General features: G+C 39.0%; 1 protein-coding gene across 3 annotated transcripts in view; it reads left to right on the top strand.

Annotated features, from left to right (window-relative positions):
- LOC128140631 (SAM and SH3 domain-containing protein 1-like) overlaps positions 1-26,287 on the top strand; it is a 575,076-nt gene that overhangs the window by 100,318 nt on the left and 448,471 nt on the right. The window lies entirely within an intron of this gene.

Raw genomic sequence — 26,287 nt, 5'->3', positions numbered from 1 at the left:
TCTTATAACCATTGCTGTTGCAGAACCAAGATGCTCAGACTTGTGATCTTAGGCCTGTTTCTGCTCTATTGCATACAATTAGCTTTGTGCTTAGTTAAAATTGTGATGTTCATTTAGAAATGGCTAAGAACAGAAGTGCACAGTATGATGCTGCACTAATGCAGTTAGACTTATAACTATAATTTGTCTAAACATCAACTGCTATGGGATTCAAACTTTAACAAGATTTTTAGATTTATAGTTTTGGTTTATTAGTAAAGGGTAAAGTCTGCCCTGCAATTCTGAAAAAATGCATTGGCTTTTGTTTTTTATACTGTATACTAGTTTATCAGGTAAGGATAGGAGAATTTCATGTAGCTGAATATATATTAAAAAAATGACTGTTTTCAGTAATTATTCTTTGAAAATATTTTATTTTTGCTTCCCCAGTCCTGGGAATGTCTGAGCAGTGGGGCACTGACCTGACCTGTAATTCTGTCTTGAATTCAGGTCCCATCATAGCTATTCTGATTTATATCACTGCTGAAGTTCAACCAAGACCTCAACCATTTATATGTCATGTAGTGATTTTTTTCAAGTAGTTTTTCTTTTGTTCAAAAAGGTGACTGTTAACTTACTGTGAATTGTAGAATTCTTAATGTTTTCTGCCAGTCCTGTTGTTCTGAGTTAGTGTTCCGCTGAATGCATTTGTACACTGTGTGAAAGCTGATTTTTCTATGATGCAACATGAGGGCAGAACTTAGCTTGAATTCATTTCATTCTAATAGTGACCTATTTGACACAGTTTGCAGTTTGCCTTTTTATAGATATAAATTCATACCTCATGTCTTATATTTACGTATTTCATCTGGATTTTCTCAGGATAGACCTAGTGAAAAATGCTGTCTATGATAAAAGAGCTTTAACATGCTAAAGCTACTGCCTGTATCAGACCTATATTTTCTGCAAAATGAGGCAGCCATAATAATGAAACAAAAGTCCATCAAACCTTTAGCATTACCCTGCATTCCTAACTTAAAACTATAAAATAAACCCATTGCTATTTCTCTCAGTTTTCTTTTGTAACGGTTTATCATATCAATAATCTCATTTACACCATTCAACTGACATGTGCTACCAGGGGTTATCTTTTAAGTGTAAATCAAGCTTTTGGAAATATTCCAGAATATATCACAGTGTTATATATGTCATTGTATAAATATGTTGGCCAAGCTTACCTCAGTATAACTGTAGTGAACTGGAAGTATGAGCCACTGTGTTCATGTATTTCCAGTATCTATTTTTCCTTTTCACACTTTTGTGATAGTTGACCTGCTTATCTTGTATTCTTTTCTCTGATTTGTATGCTCCTTCTCATTTTCTGTCTGAGTGTTATAGTGCTGTATGCGTTTCCTGACAGCCAATTAATCGGCTAGGTCTTCTCGCAGCCAAGAATAGAGGTAGCAGTTCTACCTGGACCCCTCATGTCCATTGATGTGTACAGCAGACATCCTAAGAATGGGGACATATTTCCCTGGTCTTGCGGCTGCATGCTGTTCACATCAATTTCCCATTAAAAGGTAATTTAAAGGTATAGCCCTAGGCAGACTCAGGAGAGAGTTATAAAAAGAGTTTAATTAACAGTTCAGTGTAATATAATCTAAGGTTGAATAGTCTGTAACCATCTCATTTTTTTTGTTCACATTTGTCATTTCCTTTACTTGCAGATCAGAGGAGGTTTCCTTGTGTGGTAAAGAATGCAGTGAAATAAGTCTTCGAAGAAGCTTTGTTGTATGTGTCTGGGAGCTAGCTCACTGTGTTATCACGAGCTTTAAACCTGCCACTGCTTATCTCCCCTCTGCATTAGCTCACCTCTTCTGGTCAACACATTTTAAAGGGAGAGATTCAAGTCACCTCCCAGTTGGGCCCTCTATGCTTTTTGAAAGCTTTACTGCTGTTCAAGAATGCATTTAGCCCAACTTGTTCCAAAATACTCTGAAGAAATAGCTATTTTTGTGTGGAAAAAAATGGTAGAAAATGGGGCTAGAAGAGATATAGGAGGCTTTGCATTCAAAAGCAAGTACTGTTGTCTCTCTTTCCTCCCTTTGTTGGTTGTATTTTTGATAAAACTTTCTTTGCTTTGTTTTTCTCTCTTCCCCCCTCCCCGCTCCATGTTTTTGTGTTGTGCAGGTTTCTGCACATGTCCAGCCAGGCTGAGTATAGCAGGATGTGTTACTTTCATGACTCCTAACAGCCTTCAAATCAGAATGATTTTCTGTCACACTGTCCTGACCTTTTCCTAGAAAAATTTATTACCTAAAAGAAGGAAAAAGAGATATGTAAGGGGATCCGAAGTACTCTCTTCCTCGAGGGCTAAAGATATACAGTACTTGTTGTCATTTAACCATCCACCCACCTAATTCATTCTAAAATGCCAGCTACAAGTGCAACAATTTGTGGACATGACATATCTTGTGTGCTTGGTACATTAGTCTACAAGCCTGACAGTTTTATTCCCCCACAGAAATCTGTCTTGCTTGCTTAGATCTGCCTCCTTTTCTCTTCCAGTGGAAAATATGTAGATTTCATAAAAACTTTTGGTTTTTACATAGATCACCTCTGAGGAATAGAGTGGAAGTAGTGACTGAACTCTTGTTTTGCCCTGTGGCCTAGTATGTTAAATCATTCCACAGTTAAATATGGCTACACTGGGACATATTCTACACAAGTTAAATAAGCCTGACTTGTCAAGTATTGAGTTTGTTTTGATTGCAGAGAAAATGAGATGAGGCATAGTTTGATCTTTATTCTTTTGTGTGCCAAGTTTTTAAGTACGTTATGACAGTTTAGGGAAAAAAAAAAGGCAAAACAGGAATCTTTTCATATGATTGACAGAAAGACCCCTAAAGAAGTGCTTGAAGTGACTACCTCAGTGAAAATTGTTGTGGAGCTAAATCAGCTTTTGCAGTATCTAATTAAGACTGCCACAACATCCAGATAGTTTGTTAATTGTCATTCTGCTTCTTCCTCCAGTTGCTGTGTCAGGTAGGCGCAAAAGTTAACATGCACCTCCATAGTACACATCAAATCTGTTAATTTTCATCATACCCTCACAATGGAAAGCTGTAGAGGTGATCAAAATAATTTTAACTATAGCCATTCTGAAGGCTTAGTAAGCTTATGAAGCAAATGTTAATTTACACGTGTCTATTTCAAACATATGGTGGGTTTATAATTATAACTGTGGAAAGGTTGGAGGGGGGAAGTCAGTCCATCTTGTAGAGCTGAGACTAAAAGCAACATTTTTCAAGCAAGCCTGAAAAACTCCCATGGTGCTGACAACAGGGACTTTCCAAAGTGAGCATAACCCAAGCACGCTTGATGTTCAGTGCCAGGAAACTCTGACTTCAGGGGTCTCTAGCATTCATGAGTTCCAGGCAGTGAGTGAAGGAAATTAAAAGTAATTTAAAAATAGAGCCGTGTTTCTCGGCTGTAGCATAGACATGCTGTCTCATGAAAATAGTCACTCTGTTACTGGTTTTTGGTGGATTTTTTTCTCCTTTTTTTCTCCCCCTGCCCAGTTGCAATGCCAGGCTCCTGATCTGTATGTCCTATACAGCAGACCCTGTATGTCCGAAGGCATAATGTTTCCATATAGACATGAGAACACTACAGTGAAAATGGACTTTACTGTCCTATATGCATACTCAGCACTTCATTGCAGGATTGAGCACTGCTGCGGGAGAGGTCTAGTGCTTGACTTGTACCACTGCTGAAGGACGCCAGAGGTGACGTGAGCAGGAACAGGCACATCAATAGCTGCATTTTATACTTAGCTTTCTGTTTGCTCACAGGTAGTTGCTGACCTATGCAAACAGCATATATGCTAGTCACTAAGCAAGTCTGGCTAGTATGTGCAGCCGCCTGGAAACAAAGTTCTGTTTATCTGCAGTAACCATCTACTCTGAGAAGAATGAGGAGAAAGCAGTTCAAGTTTCTCCTGTGATTTAGGCTTAAGGACTTGATAGCCCAGATAAAGATGAAAAGGAAGAGATGAGAAGCTTCTCACTGGGTTGCATAGTGGAAATCACTGTCTAGCTATTACTTGCATAGGACTGAAACTACCAATTTCCAAGAACGGCAGTAAGATACATCTGTGTCAAACTGTCACTCCATCTTGTATTAGGATTTCCATCCTGTATTACAGCAAGAACACATCTAGCCTTGCCCAAGACAGTGTACTGCAGATATTTTACCTGCTGACAAGGGCACTTGACGGCTTGTCCCTGAAAGCCTTGGCAAGGTGATCCTGGACATCAGTTTGGCTTGTTGCTCAAAAGTTGGCCCAGCTAGCAGGGACAGTGAATTTTCTGTGGAAGCATCACTGAATAACTAATAACACCTGACACTTCTCAGCCTTCCTACGTGGCAGAGAGAGACAGTGCATTCAAGGGTTTGTTGATCATACCTGTGCAAAGATGACTGGAGAACAAGAAAACAAGAGATACTCTGCCTGCCCCAGAACATTAGAAATTTTCAGACTCAGGAAAGAGTGAGATGAGACAAGAGTGGGCAAGCCCAGTACTTTAAAGGGTTTGGAAATTCTAGTAGAGTATAGTGGCTGTGATTAAATAATTCCCCTCTATTAGACAGAATTGGTAAAACTAGGAACAAGAGGAACCTCCAGTCAGGGCAAGGACAGAGGAAGAGTGAGTTTAAAGGGGCACCAAAATATTCAGAAGAGGTATATGTCAGACCAGGAGAGAGTTGGATCTATTAAGAGTTAGGGGGTCTGCAGATGCTTTAACTGTTCAGCAGTGGACTGGCCCAAACTGTCACATGGAACTTCGTTTGATGGACATCCTTAACTGCCACAAATGCCATCAGGAGAAATTCAGCACATTGCAGTTTTTAAATCTATTTGCAGTGCTCTTTCATTTCACCAGCTGTTCTGTCCTTACTTCATAGTAGCTTCCAAAGTTTTAATTATTCTTGCCCATAGTTAAAATTATGCTTGTGTGGGTAAATGGAAGTGTGTTGTATCTAATGTCAGAGATAATTGCTGGCTGCCTCAAGAGACTTGATAGATTCATTACCTCTACATATGGTAGGAAGAAAACTGTCAGATTTTATTTAAGCTTTGAAGAGCCTTTAAAAAGGGTTAGAAATCGACGCAGAAAGAGCATCAGTTTGCTAAACAAGGTCCCACACATTGCTGCATTAGTGCAGTATATTTAAGTTGATACATCTTTCCTACTTGTCTTACAAAAAATAGTCTGGAAACAAAAAATAAAGGATTTATGGCTCGCTCTCTGATGCCCATAGATCTTCCAAAATGAAAGCACTTCACGTTGGACTCTGTCATTTTGAATGTCTGTAGGAGGTCTGTCAAATACACTGAGGCATTTTCCAGGCAAAATCTGTGATGCATCTGATGCTATCACTCACTAAGAATATGGCCAGTTCAGCAAACATTACAAGTGACAAGTTCACTTTGACATCTTCTATTTTATTGTATTTTTCCAGTGTGACTGCACTTAATGGCCTCATTGAGTTTGAATTTGTATTGTATTGATGCAGATGAGACAAGTTCCTGTCTCAGAAAAGTAACTGAAGTTCTTCTAAGCACCTAATGAGAATTTAAGTTGATCTCACATCTGGCTGCATAGTCCCACTCTTCTCCTTTGTCTGATGCATGGTCTCATCCCACTCACTTGTGCCAGTTCTGGTATCCATCAAACCTGCATTTCACCACACCACACCAGTAAAACACTGGTCGAAGTAGGCAGTAGCTGGTTTAGTTTAGCCTGCTGTAGAGCCTCAGCCTCGAGGTACGGTTACATGTTACAGCTGCGCTCATCAAGAGGTGTAGAGAGGCGTCCTCCCTTGCTCCTCTTGTCTGCTGCTAACCACAGGGTTCTACCCATCTCCTTTGCCACAGCTTTGGTTCTCACCAACTTTTCATTTAATTCATTTAACTTGCTAATTCAGCAGAAAGTTCTTCAGTTCCTTTTCTCAGGCTTCTTTTCTGATGAATGACTCTACCTGGTGCAAAATTGGACGAGCGCTTGATGTGGTGCAAAGGAAGATGAGGGGCAGATGAAGTGACTGGGATCAAGGGGGGAAATGGCAGAAGAGTTGGCAACACTGGGAACTCCTTCTTCAGTAGCAGCATACTTTACATCAGCTTGGGTCATAATGTGTCACTTCTCCCCACCATCATAACCAGAGGAGCAGGTAAAGCCAAGGCCAGGAAACAGAGGTGCAGAGAAGCCAGTAGCACCAGAGAGCTGGGAATTAGGTCAGGAGCCCTGCAACCAAGAGGCTGTGCTGTCATCGTGCTTTTTTATAATCTTTTTGAACTTGTGGCAGGGTTTTGAAAATTACAGCTGTTGCACAAAAAAAGCACAATAGATATTATTGGGTGTTTTACCATTTGAATCCCACTGCCTTCCCTGAAATATTTACATGAATATAAAAGATACTGATGAGTTGGGGTTTTTTTATGCACTAGAAATGTTACAGGCTAATTTCAGTGTGCAAATGAAATATTTAAGAATAAAAGGAGGGGAGTGTGTAGTGGTAAGAACAACAGGTATTTTCACTGACACAGAGGAAATGTGAAGGCTGTAGGACAGACAGTGTGGTGGCCTAAGAAGGTTTCCCAGTGGCACTTGCTGGAATTCTCAAAAGCCCGAATCCTCCCTTTGTGCTGAGCTGTCATGGGTGTTTAAATCTGTCATGAGCAAGCAGGGAATTGATCAAAATATAGCATGCATTTGACGTAATGGCAGCTACAGAAAAAGGGATTAAATCTGTTACAGATGTTGACATATTGCAGCTAGCTCAAGTGGAAATCTAGCTTGTCTTAATTAACACTCAGAAAGCTAGAATACATATAAAGAGGAAAGTTCTTCAGAGCAGATATGGGATCTTTCAGCTAGTTAGCCAGCTTGCTTTCATCTAAAATTCAGAACAACATACCTTTGGACAGAAGAGTTCAATGGTGAAGCACAATTCTCTCTAATTTTTTCAGCATTTAAGGTTAAGGAATCTGGTTATCCACAAAAAGCCCATTTGTAAAAACGTTGTTGTTCCTAATATCCGTAGCAAACTGTTGGGGAAACTGGGAATCAAAACTGGTGAAGAAACAGCAAGGAGATTCACAGCTTTTCCAGTTCTGAAGTCTTTCCTTCCAATCAGCCAAGCACCATGCAAGTGTACTACTACCATATATGGACTACTTAGATATGAATTTTATATTAAAGTAGATGAGAAAGCACATAAAGTAGCTATATTACTCTGCAGAATAATCTTATAAAGCAGTGAAAGCAGGTGTGAAATTTTCTTCCATGTTTGACACACCTGAGAAACAGAGGGCTACTCTGCAGAGTGGCATGTAGGAAAGCAATTAGTTCATAGTGTAATGTAATGTGCATACAGAGTCATAAAACCCTTCTGTAGTGTTTTATTTAGAAGTAAAAGAGCATTTGTTTGTTGCGTAAGCCTCCTTTGAGGAGAATTTATATTGGTTCTTTTGTTCTCAATTTTGTCAGTGAAAAAATTTCTGTGCATTCTGCACGTTTCTCTGTTTCTCTCTCTACGCTGCAATTTTCTCTGTTACTCTGGGGAACAGACTTCTTGAGGCCAATAACTTAGAAATTCTGCAGATGTCATCCAGAAAGTGAAATTTATCTTACTATTGTCTGAGCTGTAGGAATTAGCTTGTGAGGTTAACAGTGAAATAAAAAATGAGGTTTGGTGCGATCTTTATTGTTTGTGATTTATTTGTGGTAATAGCCTCTGTCACACAACTAATCACTTTACAAGTGTTCAAGGAGGATGTTCTTTGCTCTAGGGAACTCGCAGCATAAGGAAAACCGGTCAAGGGAACGGAGGGACAGTGACAGGCAATTTAAAGCTTTGAAAGTGATGACAAGAAGCTTAAATTTGATGTGATAGAAGTGGAAGGCTTCAAAGAGGGAGTGACTTGACATGATCAAATCGACAGGTGAGGAAGATGGCTGTTGCAGCTGTGTTTTGCATGGAATGAGGGGAGTCTTTTAGCAAGTCAAGGAACAGGATTTACCAGTGCTGAAGGTGGGATATAATGAGGGTCAGAGTAAGAGACATGTCTATGGGAAACACAAGCAGGATCTTGGAGATGTTGAGAATGAAGTAGCAGTAAAATTGGAGTGTTACTCAGCCACGTGGTAGAGGAAAGAGCAAAGTGAAAATTAACTCTTCAGATTGTAAGTATAAGCCGTGGTGAAATCAGTTGAGTAGTCATCTTTCATAAAGAAGTGGAAAAGCAAAACCAAAGTCTTTGTAAGGAAAGATGTGGATACTGTTGTGGCACTGTTATATAATATCCATGTACTTTGTTACTGGACCATTGAAAAATAAAATTGGAAGTGCATGTCTTTCACTTCAGTTTTCCAGGCTATAGGACAGAGACACAAGGCAAATCTTCTACTCTGTGGAAGTCATCAACAGTGCAGAGCAGAACTGTGTACACTGTGGAAAACACGGGAGGAGTTTAGAGAAAGAAAATTTAATTCACCATGAACTGAATTAAAAACTTCTCAGAGCAAAGCCACATGAATTTTGCTGATGGGAAAAAGTTCAAGTCTCAGAAGTCAGTGAGATAGAGAGAAGCTGTGTTCAAGTGAAATCTAGGCTCTCTGGCTGAAGAAAGGGCTATAGAAAACTCAAAGTCAAGCAAAACTATTTTAATATCTCATGTCAAGTTCTAAAATATTTCCGTTGTCTTCCATGTGCAGCCAGAAGCACCCTTTTCGGAGGAGCAAAACCCTAATCAAACACAAAGAGCTGGCACAAATCACAGCAGTGTAGTAATTTTAAAAGTTGTTTTTTCTTGTTGCTTGTAGTTGATATTTTTTTTTTCCCTAGGTTTTTGTTTTGTTTTGTTTGGGTGTGGGGAATTGAGTCTTAAGGAGATTTTTTTGGAAGCATCCTAAAGACTGGGATTCAAAGCCACAACTCTTATCAGGAGAGTTTTCTAACCAAATTACTTCAGAAGGGTTGTCTTTGGGCAGGCATCTCATTATTAGACAGTACCTATGGAGAAGATGCCCATTTCATCAGTCTGTATCTCACCTCTTAGCTCTTCTGAAGTTTAAGGGACTATTTCTTCCTGGCTGATGTCACAGGAATATTTGAAAATTGTGAAGCATTTGTTTTCTCTAGATTTCTCCATATACTTTTTTCCTGCTTGCTTAACTTACAGGATATGAAGTGTGTGACAAAAATTGCAGGTTATAATTGTGCATGTTATGAAAAAAAAAAAGTAAGAAAGACAGAAAAAGAAACCTACAAAAATCAAATTAACAGTCAGATAGCACTTAAAGATACTCTAAAATTGTTGCCAGCATAAGAATATATGGAAAGCCAGGCACTGTTGATTTTAACCAGTCTCACAGCATAACAAAAAATTATGATCTGCCAGCCTGTCTCTTCCATGATTATTTTCTTAGTCTTGAGCTTTATGAAAGACATTTATTTTAATTTTATTTTATATTACCATCCGAATAACATGGTGGCTGAATGTCAGACTAGAGTGAAATATGTTCTCCTCTACTGTGGGCTTTCACGCAGGCTTTTAATTCTCCTCTTATTGCAGAATATCTCTTGTCTGAGCTCTCATAGTGAAATGTGCTGCAGTTCTCTCTGGCTGTCTTGGGTGTTTATGGATTGCTGCTTTAAGAATTAGAAAAGTTTGCATTACTTCACAAACATAACCCTTAAGGTAGCGTAATGGAAGAGGCAGATAGCCCCTTTGCTACTGTAATGGCACAAGCAGCATTATATTTCATGTTGCACTTGCTCGTGGTGACCAGAAAGTGCTAGTTTTTTACAGGAATTAGTGGCCAGTGGGACAGGGCTAAGAGAAAACTTTCTTTAAGACAGAGTATCTGATGCATAAAGGTAGAGGGAAGAGAGGTAACTTATCATCATTGTCATGATAGAAATCACAGGCTTCCTGGGAGTCATTGGCAGTTACTGCAAATAAAATTAGTGGGCAGGAGCTGTATTGACTTATGTTTGTTTGCATTTTTATTTTGATAAAGTTGCAGAGACTTTGCCAGCATCCATCAACTACGTTTTAAGGGGAAACAGAGCTTAAAGCATTTATACAGATACACTATGTGTTTTCATTGCAAGAATGATGTAGCTTTGCAGGTGCTTCCTTGTGGTGGTGATTTCCTTACTTTCAAACTCATGCAGTGAAGATTTCTAGGTATTATTAACTCACTTGTTCTTTTTCTTATCTCTCAGTGTGGCTACCTGATTACATGATCCAGCTTTCAGTTTACAAAGTCATGTTACTCAGTGACGATGTCTTTGTAGGGTTTATATTCCCTTTCCATGGGAGCATTTTGGAAAGGACAACATGGGAAGGGAAAACTCACAAGGAAATGGCTGTATGTTCAGAATAAAGTAAGTATCTATCTGTCACACTAAGTCATATTCTGTGTACTTATATATTTGCATTTTGCTACAAAGTAAATGTAATATGCAGGGGTTTTAACCTTTGAAAAGAAAATGTTTAAAATGCAGACAGACTGAAACAGCGGTATGTAATGTAGGAGCTTGTCTAAAATAGCAAAGATCAGATATTATTATGATTCAAGAGGAAAACCCTTGATATTTGTGGTGGGTTGACCCTGGCTGAATGCCAGGTGCCCACCAAAGCTGTTCTATCACTCCCCCCTCCTCAGCTGGACAGGGGAGAGAAAATATAACAAAGGGCTTGTGGGTCAAGATAAGGACAGGAGAGATCACTCACCAATTACCATCACAGGCAAAACAGACTCAGCTTGGGGAAAATTAACTCAGTTTATTACCAATCAACCAGAGTAGGGTAATGAGAAATAAAACCAAATCTCAGAACACCTTCCCTCCACCCCTCCCTTCTTCCCAGGCACAACTTCACTCCCGGATTCTCTACCTACCCCCCCCAGCGGCACAGGGGGATGGGGAACGGGGTTTACGGTCAGTTCATCACACATTATTTCTGCCGCTTCATCCTCCTCAGGGGCAGGACTCATCACACTCTTCCCCTGCTCCAGCATGGGGTCCCTCCCACGGGAGACAGTCCTCCACCAACTTCTCCAACGTGGGTCCTTCCCATGGGCTGCAGTTCTTCACGAACTGCTCCAGCATGGGTCCCTTCCATGCTGTGCAGTCCTTCAGGCACAGACTGCTCCAGCGTGGGTCCCCCACGGGGTCACAAGTCCTGCCAGAAAACCTGCTCCGTGGGCTCCTCTCTCCACAGATCCGCAGGTCCTGCCAGGAGCCTGCTCCAGCGCGGGCTTCCCACGGGGTCACAGCCTCCTTCGGGAACCCACCTGCTCCGGCGTGGGGTCCTCCCCAGGCTGCAGGTGGATATCTGCTCCACCGTGAACCTCCATGGACTGCAGGGGGACAGCCTGCCTCACCAAGGTCTTCCCCACGGGCTGCAGGGGAATCTCTGCTCCGGCACCTGGAGCACCTCCTCCCCCTCCTTCTGCACTGACCTTGGGGTCTGCAGGGTTGTTTCTCTTACATGTTCTCACTCTTCTCTCTGGCTGCTGTTTCTGTGTCTGTCCCGCAACTTTTTTTTCCTTCTTAAAAATGTTATCACAGAGGCGTTACCACCATCGCTGATGGGCTTGGCCTTGGCCTGTGGTGGGTCTGTCTTAGAGCCTGGCTGGCATTGGCTCTGTCAGACACAGGGGAAGCTTCCAGCAGCTTCTTACAGAAGCCACCCCTGTAACCCCCCTGCTACCAAAACCTTGCCACACAAAGCTAATACAGTATTTTAACTTCTCTGTCTACAAGAGTTACTGCTGTTAAGTGTATGGGTGATCAGCTTCAGATGTTCACCACATATGAGTAAGGCAATCTTTACATAATATCTATCTCTTTCAGTGGCTATGCACGTATATACATAAATATATGAAATGTCACTGGATAATAAGATGGCTAAATGCTGTGTTTATAGGAATTGTAAAAAAAACAAAAACAAAACCAAAACCCAACCCAACCAACCAAAAACCAAACAAAAAAACCCTAAACCCACAAAGGGTAGAAACCAGGAGGTGATATATTAGAAAGGACTTTAGAGATGTGGAAAACACGAAACCCAAATTATACAATGAGAAGTTATTCCATACAAGGAGGCCTGTCTGCCCAGACTTGCATCTTTATTTTCCATATTAAATTCTAAAATCTCCAATCATTTGTATATTCTGGTAAACACTTGACAGTTCCTTCTCTGTGTCCAAACTAGTATTATTTGAATGGACTTAAGTAAGAGGCAGCAGTAAAAAGAGACCTTGAAAGAGGAAGGAATTTTACTTGCGATTATTCTGTTGCATCTTTTTACGTAGTAGTAGTCTGCAAATCTACAAAAAAAAAAAAAAAAGAGGAATAGCAGATCCATGACCTGGAAAAAAGTACACTTGCATGTAATAAACCACATTATAGTAGTTCGTGGTAACTTTTTAAGACCGTTGCTTTTAAAGTTTTAGCAAAACCAATATGTATAAAGATAGACATTCAAGCAAAATTGTATACTGTATTTTTTCTGACATATATGCTTTTTTCAAATTGTTGCATGTTATTGGAAGAGGAATTTAGCCATATGTTTTGAGGAGATACTGTTTAGAAGGCTCTGTCCCAAATTCCCTAAAATACATGATCATGTGCTACATTCCAAGTATTAGAACTGACTTCTGAGTATTGAGAACAGTAGCAAAAGATTAGCCATTTGTGGGCTTCCAGAGGTGAAAAGAAAGCTTGTTAGATTTTTTTAATTTTTTTTTAATTTCCATTCCATGCTTTCATTTCACATCAGGTAAATGTTAACAAAATCTTTGTTAGTTAAAAAAGAAAACCCCAAATTCTTTATTCGGAGGCACAAAGAAAAGGCATATGGATATGTTGGTAAAGCATATGGAGGCCCTTATGTAAAGACAAAACAAAAGCAAAATAAAGTTACTGGCTGGACCCCTGAGGTGCAGCACATAAGAGTGTTTGGTGGAATGTTGCCAATTTTCTTTTCTTCTGAAGAACAAAAGTTCCTTTATATCCTAAACAAGTAAAAACAACGCAGACAGTATACATCTGGTAGCAGCAGAGAGTTGCACACTACTTGAATCTGTTTTTACACTGGTTATTTTCCCTCAGTGCTCAGAAAGTAGTGACCTTAAAAAGTTTGTGGCAATCACTGTATTACACTAGTTGGTTTATTCCAGATGGGCACAATGCACTTTTTTCTCAGTTTGTGTATCCACAATATACAAAGATTGCTACTGTAGGAACCTTCTTTCTGTTAACAAAGATCTTTACTCCAAAATGATGTTTTCCCACTGTAGTAACTTAACTATATTTGCAAATAAAACTTCACTGGCTGAGCCCAGAAACGTAGTTTAATGCACTTGGTATTTCTCTAAATTTTATGTAAATTTGGGGTAATTTTTACTTCTCTAGTAATGGTTTGTGTCTCCTGTTTTCATTTATGGCAGCCATTTAGACACACCAGCTGTGCAAAGGTAAACATGTACTTTAAAAAATTAAAACATTTCTCTTTTGCTGAACATAGTATCTATTAACAGCTTGCTCTGAACGTATTTGAATCAACCTCTGGGATCTGCTATAACTGACGCACACTGTCATTAATAAATTAAACATGCCAAGAACTGTTATGGCATATCCATACACTCATAATACATTTTCACACTCTTTTCATGTCCTCCAAAGCAGAGGCAGCATGGCTGTAGGCAGACTGCCTATTAGGAACAGTCTCTAGTGTATACTAACCCCTGAACCATGGCAGGAAATTGTTAGGGAGCACACTGGTCATCACAGCCCAAAATCATATTCTAGTGATTTAATAGTAGAGACAACTAAGGTTTAGTACCCAGGAACATTCCTTGGCACTGTAAAATTTACTATTGTAGGTGTAACCAAGGAGTACTTCTAGTAAGTCTTCTTTAGGCTACTGCTCTCTCTCTGTTCTGTGTTATTTTTAGAGAATATTGCTCAGAAAAAGAGACGTCCTCACTGAGTGTTACCCCTTTTCAGAGCACACACACAGACTAGAACTCATGTATCACTGTGCACATTGTTTAAAAAAAAAAAAAAAAGTCATCCTCTTTGGAGATTTTGAGCTATGCGAACTTTCCAACATTGCTATCTAGTAGATAGCTAATGCATTGTATTGAATTTTTTTAAAGGTCTCAGAGTTGAGTACTCAGAAGCAACCAATAAAGAAACCTTGACAACTTCAGGTTCTTTTGACAATAATGGTCTCCATTTTTATGCTATCTTTTTATGATGTCCTTAAAATTATTAACTAAAAACCCCATAACAATTACTGTTGCAAATTAATAAAGTCTTTCTTGCGAAAGAGTAGAAGCTACATCCCAGCTCCCAGTGTATAACTGAATTTAAGTTCTGAAATGTGAAGAATATATTTGGGAAAGCTGAATAGTTGCCATATTCTTCTACACTCAGATATTATGTCCTGAAGTATATCTTTAAATTATAGACTGCAGTGAAGTAGGAGCATGCATGGACATGAGGGGAGAGAAGGGGTATTAGACCCCCAAGGGGAACTGCATACCAGAAGCAACATCACTCAGAGCTGTGCCTAAGACACATACAGTGCATAGGCACTGTGATGAGATGTCTGCAGCACCATTTCTGCATCAGCTGCAAACTGTTTTAAATGCACAGCTTCATCTCAGTCCTGCCCAACCTAGTACATGTGGGATGTGCTTCTGTGTCCAGCTTCTCCCAAGCTAGGATGGTGTCCTGCAGGTTTGAAGGATGGCACTGGCCTTCCTTTCAGTCTGTGACCCCACATACCAGAGAGAGAAGCTCATACATTTGCCTCTTATCTCGGAGACTGCTGCACTGTACTGCAGTGTGTGTGATTCCTAGCGTAGCCCCATGCTGAAGAAAGTCCTGCTAGAAGGCTTCTTGTCTTCCCTCCCCACGTTTGGAGAGGACTGGCACAGCCCATCTGCTCTTACGTGGCCAGTACTCACTGCGCACACCTCCATTGTGTGGGCCCTTGGAAGAAGAGAAATTTGGTCTCTGCCTGTAATGCATCTCAAGTTTCTGTAGCGTCTCTATTTTGGCTTTGGAAAAGATCTATAATTTGTGGTGTTAAACGTAATTCATTAGGAAGGCATTTTACCATGGATAAGTGTGTCCAGCTGTTAGTGCGAAACAAATAGACAAGCGATGCTTGGCCCCAGGCCGTGACTGAAAAGCAATTGGGCAACGTGTGCTACATGTCACAATTTGTTTTGCCGTTTGTTGGATGTAATTCCACTGATATGGAGAATTCATCTTCTACCCCCACCTCTCCTTTTATAATGGCAATAGAATTTAAATTGAGAACAGTTTCCCAGACAACCTTAGTGTTCCTTAAATGCTAAAGACATTTTTGCTGTTTACTGTAAATGGGGTGGAAAAAAATCTTAAAAAGCCAAGCAAGCTATGTCCTACTTTGTCAGTCATCTTAGCAATTTCCTGTGATTAGATTCAAAATTCATAAATGATCTTTACTTTTATTGCCTATTAGTTGCATCAAACAGGGTTGCATTTTTTGCCTCTGTAAGTGTTCTTAAATGTCAGACTGATAGAAACAAATGCAGAATATCTTTGCTCAGAAGGATGTACTAAAAAACTTTGAAACATTGTTGAGAGCATAGATGTAGCCTGGAGAGTGAAATTTTACTGCAGATAGAGCAATTTCTTCTTTTTCTTCCACAGCCCCTGATTCAGGTGTGTTGATAAGGGTCTATATTATGCTCCTGCATTGGAAGATTAAAATATTTTGGGAAGCTTATGCAGAGCATCCCTGCAAGGAACAGACCATCTTTTCAGACATGTCTGTGCAATCCCATAGAGCAGGGTTTGAGATGGAGGTCACAATGAGCAGGAGAAGATCAAGAAAACTGGTAGGTCTGCTCCTACAAAAATTTAGCAGCCATTCTACAGAGTTGGGGCATGGGAGAGACCAAGGGGCTGCTGCTCTGCAACACAGTTAAGGAAGGAAGATAACTTTCATCCTAGCTTTATTACTATCAAGTATTTCTGCTAATAAATGTTTTTGTCCTGTGGCAGTTTAAATATGCCACATTATTAAAAGGCACATAAGAGAAGAACAGAAAAGCTGGAAATTACAAGACTGTCGATGCATGAAGTCAATTTTCCAGAAGACTTACATTGCTAATACATTCAAATCTTTCTAATATGATGCCGCATTTGGCATTTTTTTTAAACTTCTGCCAATTCAAATTGATACCATATTATGATGAAAAAATGAAGACTGTTTCAGTGCCTGATGTTATCCCAAGAGTAAGTAGCAGCAGTGTTTCCCCTACAGGTATATAAATAATTTTTTTTAAGGCTTTGACCCTCAGGTACGTTTCACCATAGGTTTAGTGAACAAAATCTTCCTATTTCTGTAGTACAAGATGGATACCTCAATTTGAAGGCATGTACTGTCACAGTATAGAGCTCCTTCTATTGAATGCTCAGATAGCAGCTCTGGCTGAGTCCTAACCCACTAAACTCCATGTTTTGAACCTTCCCTTAATAGAAGTAGTTTGCATTGTTATTGCTTTGTTTGGGCTCAGTGGCATATGATGGTGGTGAAGGCTCTCCACCTATTAGTCCTCCATGGCAGTAGGTACTTCTGCAATTTGGCCATGCTAGTCCCCCAAACTATTGCTGGTTCCTCAAATACATTCTAGGTGTGCAAACATCATCTTCGGAAATTAATGATTCTCTGTTGTGTTTGCTATGGGAGATGAATTTTACTATTTAGACAACAGATGATGGATTCCAGGTATGGTGAGGCATTTTCTGACAGTTTGATAAATCAGCCAGAATTTATCACTTGTATATACACAGTTTATTAGAATAGTTGGTTCTAGAAACACTCCTTGGGCTATTTCCCAGTCTCCTGAGTGTGACCTACAGGTATCAGTTGGGTGGGTTTGTGTAGGGGAGGCCTAATATGGAAATAAAACATAACAGCAGATTAAAGGAAAAGAAATTGGAAGTCAACAAAAGGTAGCCATTTCTGTTGTTGAAGTACAAGATCAGCTGGAACAGCTGACATCTCGCACTGAGTAGCACCACAGTCTGCCAGCATTGCATGTTCTACAGAAGGATTTTGAAAGGCTCAAACTAATTCTCTATGCAAGCAGGGTATTCACTATCAGTTTCACTGAAGTAGAACATCTTGGTTACAATTTTTTTGTCTTCTTTCACTAACCACTATTAGGGGGTTTTGTAATTTTTTATATTGACAGAAATAATAATTATAGCTAACTTAAGATATGAATACAACATAGTCCTACAGGTGTACTGAGATAATGGGGGAACACTGTTTTAGATATTTTTTAATTTAATCATACATGCTTTTTTTTCCTTCCTTATTCAAATCAAAAAGGTGATATTTTCCATTGCTGAACTGCTTTTGTTGTATTAAATGATTTTAAAGTATACTTTAAGAATAACTTTAGATCTTGAAATTTCAGTAGTAATTTGAATGATGGTAATAGTAATGGAAGTGCAGGTTTGGGATAATATGCTTGCCTTCAAAATCGAAGGCTCGATTTTAATCAGAATTAAAATAAGAAAACTTATCGAAAGGGAGCTGTGATACATCTTCATTGGTGTACATGTGGAGAGCCTGCTGATATCAGTGGTTCATGGGCTGGAAATGGTCCCACGAGTTCTGGTAACTTGAAGTCTTCATGTCCCAGAGTCGTATCTTTAATTTCTGTTGTTGGGCGTATAAGTGTGTGCAGAGAGGCAAGGGACTAAACATCCAGTGAGCAATTTCCTTGTCCTTTCAAGGAAATCAATCTTTTTATTACCAAGTGATTTCTGAATTTGTCATTCTGTTAATCAAGATAGTACATTATTTTTGCCTTTCAGAAAGACTTGGACATGTATACCCTAATTTTACAGTGTTGCTTTTCAGAATGGGAGCTGCATTTAGCACTTCTGGTTTCCTACATAGCATATTAGGAAGAGATTTGTACGTATTTAGCAAAGTGCACAATGTCATTCAAGACTATTAATCCCAGGCTATCAAAATTATTTTTGACAGCCAAAATTGCAAATGATTTAACATTCAGAAGTACCGAAATGCCAAGAAGGAAAATAGATGTTAAAAAAAAAAAAAATTAAGCATGAGAGTCTTTTTGTAGAGCTAAGATGAACTAGAACTTAGTCACACTAAATGACCTTAAAAAGCTGAAGACTAGAGCTTTCTGCCTTTCCTCAAGTGCATAGGTGCTGTCCAGGTATTACAAAGCATATCCTTATGACTGAAAAGTTGTCACGTCCTCTGGCTATGTAGTGCTCCCATTTGCAAAGCTTCAGCAATGTGAAGAAGATTCAGTAACTTTAACAAATTGAAGGGAGCTTGGGAGGAAGATTAGTAATAAAATTACTTAAGACATTTATAGCCCCTTCTTACACTAACATGGTCGTGTATGCATTTTATGCCTCTGACCCTGCAGCTTCATAAGAGGATGTTTACTTTAGGAATGTGTGATAAACCACATATTTGTAAATTTTTATAAGTATTAGTCTTTGTGAAAAAAATGATAGTGCTTCATTTAAAGCAAAAGCAATTCACTTTACATAGAAAAATGTCATTATCAAAGAGATGAGAATTACACTTGGTTGTTAGTTTGCTGTAGACTTTTAAAGAAATTATAATAATCTAAACCATATGGAAATTTATAACCTTCTGCTATAAAACAGCTGCACTTTTCATAACTGGTAGAAATTATGCATATTTTATATTTGTCAGATTAACTGCTGAGTTTGGTTTTTGTCAGAGCTGCTGTTACAAGACAAGATACAAATATTAAGTTCATCTTTTTAAAACTCATTCAGTTATTGCTACTGTTATTATTCTTTCCTTTTTTCCCCCTTTTCCACTCCCTTATTTCACTGTAATCATTCCTACTCCATCTCCAAAGATCTTTTTTCAAACAGACTTAAGTCTGTTGTTGAAACTGGTGTGAGTACACCATTAAGAAGGTGATAGATAGAGTGATGCTCCTGGGCCTTTGCAGTGGAGCAAAGTTATGAAAGAGTAAATGTTTGATATTAAAGAGTAAGTGTTTTAATTCCTTTTTTTTTAACATTCCTCTGAATCCTTACCTCTCAGTGCTTATGCCCTGTCTACCCATTTTTTATGTCTTCTGTGTTAACTGAAATAAGAGTGAGATTGCTTATCTGATTGCTTATTGTCCTGTAAGCAGTGGCATTTTCGAAACACACCACTGCTACTATCATGATTTATGGTAGGATGCTGATTTCAGAGAGCAGTCTTTCATATAGTTCTTTCAAGGAACCAAAGTTTGTCCTTTATATATACATAGAGCTGAGCAAAAGGTGTGTCTCTAGGCTCCACTGACTCCCCATAATCTCAACTTCTCAGGTCCTCTAGCTAGACAAATGTGCTGAGTGTCTGCACAGGGTATTAACTCTAGATCTTGTTCAGGAGCTTCATGTATTACATCATCCTATGAAAAGCAAGCAGCTGATGCTGAGTAATAAATACCTCATTCCTAGTTTGCAAAGGAGAGGTGGGAGTTCTCTGTTTTCTTCCCTTCTCTCTCTGCAGCTGTTCCCCTTCTCCCTTTCCGACTGTGAAGATATATCTCCTTGAGCGCTGATTTTAGAATACTTGACCAGAGGTTTCAGGTTGCTTCCATTTGTCTCTGTTGATGTAGGTGAAATTAATTTTGAATGATGAGTTATTTCAATTACATGGCCTTTTCTGCCAGCTTGTTTTTAGACAGAATCCTTAACTATCTTAGCTATACATACTGTAATTATTGTTTTCTACAAGCTTATTAATCATTAGTTTAAAATAGAAAATGCATTACTAAGGGAAGAAGAAATCTCAGTATGTCTACTGATAATCTGGATATTTTTTTCCCATCTGGTTTCCTAATAATGGTAGGTTGTGAGAAAAGGATGTTTATATTTACAGCTGTAATGAACTGCATGATCACATGAAGATTTGGTAGAGGCCTGCTGGGGATAATTCAGGAAGGAGGAAGTGAGACACAGAACATAAGTGCCGAACACTGTGTGTAATTAGAAAATCTGCAGCATGTTCTTATGAACTGTGACCACTCATCTGCATTGCGTATTTGTCCTTAAAGGCCTGATCCTGCGAGATATTGAACGTGATGCTTGCAGGGTGCAGTTCTTGTTGATATTAGTGGGAACTGAGGGCATATGTCACCTTGTATGAACATATGCTCAGAGGGATAACATCAGATACCTCCCGCCATGTGAATGCCAGCTTTGATCCATCACAATGCAGTTTCCCAGATGTGTCCTGGGTCAGATCTCTGTGCTCAGCCAGTATTGTTCACCTAGAGGGTGAGCGTTCTGTATCACTTCTGTACCCCTTCCTATGCCTGGGAGCCTATTTGAGCCAGCACAGCTCAGTTGCTGTTGTGACAGCCCTCAGAGTTTGGTGGATGGGTGGCGGTCTGTGTATGAGTGGTGATGGGATGTTTACTTTTTAAAAAGAAGGAGACTGCTCAGAGGAAGAAAATACAAAGCTTAATTCTCCTTCTGGAGAAACTGCGGGGTGATGGACTGTTTTGTTCAACTCTGTTAAAAGTGCTCAAAATGTACTTATACCACCCCATTGATTATCATGACAAAAAATACACAGGAGGAATTTTGCTGGAGGCAGAGACAGCACCAGAATGTTTGGTAATTATATTACCACTTAAAAAAATGATCTTAACCTCTGCTTTTAATCAGCATCTTTAGCAAAGTTGTTTGTTGAGGGGGTGTGTTTGTTTGTGTCTGTCTCTTCCTTCCCCTTCACTTTCCACATTGTAATGGAAATGCATGATGCCTGTGTACAATCTTTCACCTCTGACAGCATGTACTGCATACTGCACGCAGCTGTCATGGTAATGACAAGTCTGGTGCACCAGGATAATTGGGTACTTGAAGAAGATTCATAAGGCAATATGCTGCACAGTACTGTGTTGTGCCCTGGGGCAAGGGGAAAAAGAGAGAGGGTACCAGGCAGGGTAGGGAGTCTATTTGTGAGAAATTATAATCTAGTAATGTGATTTTGTTTGCCTATGAAGTGGTTTCCCTCATGCCCACCCGCCCCACAGAATTACGTTAAGGGTTTCAAAGTTGGTTTGTACTACGTAGGAAATTGGGTTCCGTTTTATAAGTAATGGAATTGAAATATCCCAGCAGAGTGAAGGAGGTGAGCATCATCACAATGCTGTGGCTCTCTGAGAAGTAGCTTGGTGTCAAACCACTATAATCCTGCCGTCTGACAGCTCATTATTAAGAAACAACAAGAACTGACTTTATTACTGTAGACTATAGTTGACTTATCTGCAAATTAACACCTTTTATTCCCTTGTGACAGATTCTGTCTGCTTTTCTGGCATCTGTCATAAGGTGTTAAAGGGGAGCACATTTTTAGAGTTTAATGGGATAACAATTAACCTCTGATCTCTTTTTCTGATACTTCTCCTTTTTCATTATTGTTGAAGTTATTTGTCTTGGAATGAAGATTAAACACTTGGAGACCATGTATTTATGTGCACTGATACTGATAGTCTGCATAATGCAGTATTAGATGTTTAACAGATTACTCATTAAAATTTTTGTCGTGGCTTCTCTTCAGTGAAAGGAAAGGAAGTGTTGGTCACCATTAAAAGCAGGAACCTAGGATTCAAACCTTCTGTCTGAATCTCTGATTTGTTTCTGCATCCTTGAACAAGTCATTTAATCTCTTGGTATGATGAAAATAATAGCCATGATACCTCACTAGCATGTTGAGAAACCTAATTAATTACTGTTTTTTATATAGCACTTGGGTACCAGCAGATGACTTGTGGCAGAATTATGAAGTTAAAAATTAAAATTAAAAATTTTGGAATGGAAAAATTTAATGGAAAAATTAAAAACTGCCAGTATTGTTTTACCTGGAGAGTTTTTTGTGGTATCACGCAAACAGAATTTTCATCCAAAAAATAAGTTATTAAATAATGAGATCTATAATGCAATTTATGCAGCAGGTAATATAGATAATGATACGAGCGTAACACAATACCAGCACTTGTAAACAAGAGCTGACTTGCAGTTATGTAGAGGAAGGTCATGTGCCTGAAAAGCTTTTCCAGCATCACCAATTTTGACTATTACAGAAAATGAAACATGTATCAAGGCATCCTTATCTTATTAAGAATAATGAGGTTGACACAGGCCACAGAGGAGTGCTGGAAGAATCACTCCTTAACCGTCTAAATGGTGAATTAAGCTGAGCTTCCTTTTCATACATCTTTACAAAGCACTTTGTAAAAAGAACATTTATTGTTTTGTAGATCTTACCCTTTGGGAGCCCAAGTTTTTGGATACCCTTCAAGGAAATTAATTTGTGGAGTTTTTCATTTTGCAGTAACGTATTCAAAAAGTAATCTAGAAGCCAGCATGCTGTCTTCATATATTCTTTGTTTCTGGCAGACTGAGACTATGTATTTTGAGTGTGTTTGGTCTTCATCTGAACAGATGCTTCCCTTCATTTCCCCTCATTCCTCTCATCAAAAAAGGATCTGAGCTTTTTCACTGCATGGCTATCCAAAGATGCCTTTGTATTTTAACTATCTAAGGAGGAGTGTCTTAGGACAGTCCCGTTCTCATTGGCTTTAAGTGAAAGTTCCAGGCGTGACCCTGCAAGGTGCAGAGCACTGCCACCTCACAGTGTCCTCACTGGGAGATAACGGCTCTTCATGCCCTTGAAAGGTTTGTGCTGCCTTGCAATGTATTATTATTCTAATAATTGTACTAGAAATGGATAAGTTAAAAGGCAGCATAGAGATGGAAGTCATGAACTATTTAGCTGCTGAGTCGTAGTGTTAGCTTTGCCTTTTGATGACTTCTGATTAAACCATTTTCTTTTTTTAAGTATCGAAGTGGGTAACCTTATACTAGTCCACACTTTATTGGCCTAACCGGTATTGAATGCAGCTCCCTCAGATAACTCATAATGTATATGCAAACCCTACATACATAGGACCTTTGATCAACACTGGACTCTTGGCCAAATTTTCCTGAGAATGGAATATAAATTGTTTTCACTCCTCTGAGAGCTGCAGACCTAAATTATCTCTATAAATGTTATTTTCAGTGTAGTGATGAAGCACAAAGGGTTATTTTTTGTGATAATACCTCTGAAATCTCTAATGCCCAATCTTTATTATTTGTTAGCACTGAGATGATTCAGGCTATACTGTGTGGTAGTATGCCTTTGTCTTCTGACATTTGAAGGCACGTAATGCAGGAACATTTCCTGCCCAACTGATAGTCCCATCTTGATATCTGGAAAGTTCTGGGGCTGGGGTTTTTTGTTGGGTTTTTTGTTTGTTTGTTTGTTTGTTTTAATTCAGTGTTTCTTCTTTAAATGCAGCAAGACTCAAGCTTAGGTTAACTTAGAAACAAATTATTTAGTTTTTCAATAGGAAGATGAGTGCTAGCACAAATTAAATATAATGTAAAGAAATTTATTCTTGTGTTACAGATGAAAGAAAAGGTCAAGTAAGGAAATAAATTTGTAGCAAATCAGGCACAAGTCCATTACACTATTCTGTATGCTGTAAACTAAGGAGTTAGCTTCAGAAAGTATCACTGTTTGTCCTCTTTGGGCTTGTAAGGTTTTTTATTCTTGCCCCATTGGGTTTAGTTCACTTTAAAGGATCTTTCACAGGAAAGCTCATTTTACTCTATTATTGCACAGAATGATAACCTGGGACCTTAATTCATTTTGTGAACATGCTGCAGGTTGGTGATGACAGCAGGCAGATAACTGAAGTGTCATGGTTTAACCCCAGCTGGCAACTAGGCACCATGCAGTGTCTTGCTCACTCCCCCCACCCAGTGGGATGGGGGAGAGAATCAAAAAAAAGTAAAACTTGTGGGTTGAGATAAAGACAGATTAATAGGACAGAAAAAGAAGAAAACAATAATAATGATGATAATAATAAAAAAGAATTAGAATATACAAAACAAGTGATGCACAATGTAATTGCTTACCACTCCTCGACTGATGCCCAGTCAGTTTGCAAGCAGTGGCCCCTGGACAGCCTTCTCCCCAGTTTATATACTGGGCATGATGTCACATGGTATGGAATATGCCCTTGGCCAGTTTGGGTCAGCTGCCCTGGCTGTGTCCCCTCCCAACTTCTTGTGCCCCTCCAGCCTTCTTGCTGGCTGGGCATGAGAAGCTGAAAAATCCTTGACTTTAGTCTAAACACTACTTAGCAACAACTGAAAACATCAGTGTGTCATCAACATTCTTCTCATACTAAATCCAAAACACAACACTATACCAGCTACTAGGAAGAAAATTAGCTCTATCCCAGCCGAAACCAGGACACAAAGCCACTTACAAAGACAAGTAAAGACAGTGGCCTGGATTTCTGGCTGCTCAGAAATGCTTGGCTGCAGTTCCTGATTCTGATGAAAGTCCGCACCAATGTGGGCCTAGTATGGTCTTTTTTTCAGTCTGTTCTGTGTATAAATTGACTACAATACTTAGTAAAACAGAGCCCTGACTATAGTATCTTATTTCCTTTAACATATTTGTTATATTTAGTGATAGACACGTAAAGGTTAGATATGCCAGGTAGGACGATCTGCCTACAATCTGTCCCTATTGACCTGCCAAAAAGGCAGGTTGTTGCATCTGAGGATTTGACCCGGGTTATTTAAAGTAATAAGACTGAGCCTTGTGAAGCTCTTGGGGTGTGAGTGCATATACTTGAAAGAGTGGAGACCTGCAGTAGGTGGGGGAACTTTTCACATTTCAAATCCTATTTACAGGAAACATGCACATTCCCTAAATTAATTTGAACATCTCTTTAGTTTGAAGAATTGGGATTTTTAGTCCTCACCTATTTGTACCATGTTAAGAAGCCTTTTGAACCTCAGCAAAAGCATATTCCAGTTCAGTGATACTTAAGGCGTTAGATTTTCTTTGCTTTCCATCATTCTTGCTAATTATAAATATACATGTGAAGAACTAAATTGTAGAACAAATGGAGACTAATACTTACAAATACTTTTGCTCATTGAGTTCAGTGCTGCTATTAACAGTCTTTACTCATTAAAAAAAAGGGTATAAAATCCTGCTATTCACAGAGGCTTATTTCTCATGTGAGGTTTTTGAGACCCATTAACCATATCAGCCAGTAATTTTAAGGAAGTCCACGTTCCCTAGTACTGAATGAGAAAATGTTAACTTTTAACCCTATACAGAGTATACAAAACCACAGTAAAATTTATGTTTACACAACCAATAAAGCACAAAATACTGTTCAGTAACAGCCTGATGTTTGACATCTGAATTATAGAGTTTATACACATACCAAATTATCTAGAAATAATAATCTGTAATTAATGGTTTCATTTTAATATCAGCTAAAGAGAATCATGAATGGTTGGAATGAGAGAACCTATTTTTAATAAGTGAGTACATCTTTTAAGTGCTAATTAATTCGTTACTTGTTCATCTTTGACCATTCATTTTGTCTTTTTTCTTTCTTTTCTTTTGAAGACCATTGTTGCAGCACCTTTTTGATCAGTGCCTTGAGCTTTTATGCAAAACTGTCAGATATTCAGATTGGCCTGCATTTTAAAAATTATGTACGTCACATTTGGAGGAAGCTCTTCAGTCTTCCCTTGGTTTTGTTTTATTTATGTATAAAAAAAATCATAATGATCCTTGTTTCCCCACGCCACAGAAAAGCAGGTAACGAAGGAATTAAGGCCTTAAGGATGGCAAGGAATTACCCTTAAGGCGCAAACACAGGTCTTCAGTTTTATAGGCCAAGAAAATCTCTGAGGAAGTAGTGTTTCCATTTTTGAAGAGCATGTACGATCCGTAGTAGGGACTTCTTTTGTTGTGACTTTGGGGCCTTTCTCACTTTTTGCAGTCCATTCCTCGTGGTAGGTTTCTAGCAGCATCAGTAGGTGGGAGCCTCACGAAATCTTTCCTACTGTAGCTACTCTAAGATATAAGCCACTTGAGGGGCTCTTTGGAATAATCAGCTTGGATATCTGTGGAAATCAGATAGTATAATTATTACTGTAACTGCTCCTTGGCTATTTCAGCTCCTGTCCTAAACATGCCCATGGCTGACAAGCAATGTTAATATCACAAAGTAATGATAAAAGGTGCCTGAGGAAGAGCTCAAAC

Source organism: Harpia harpyja, chromosome 4, assembly GCF_026419915.1.
Source record: "Harpia harpyja isolate bHarHar1 chromosome 4, bHarHar1 primary haplotype, whole genome shotgun sequence".
In the NCBI taxonomy this organism is placed as follows: Eukaryota; Metazoa; Chordata; class Aves; order Accipitriformes; family Accipitridae; genus Harpia; species Harpia harpyja.
This window is presented reverse-complemented; position numbering and strand designations above follow the sequence as displayed.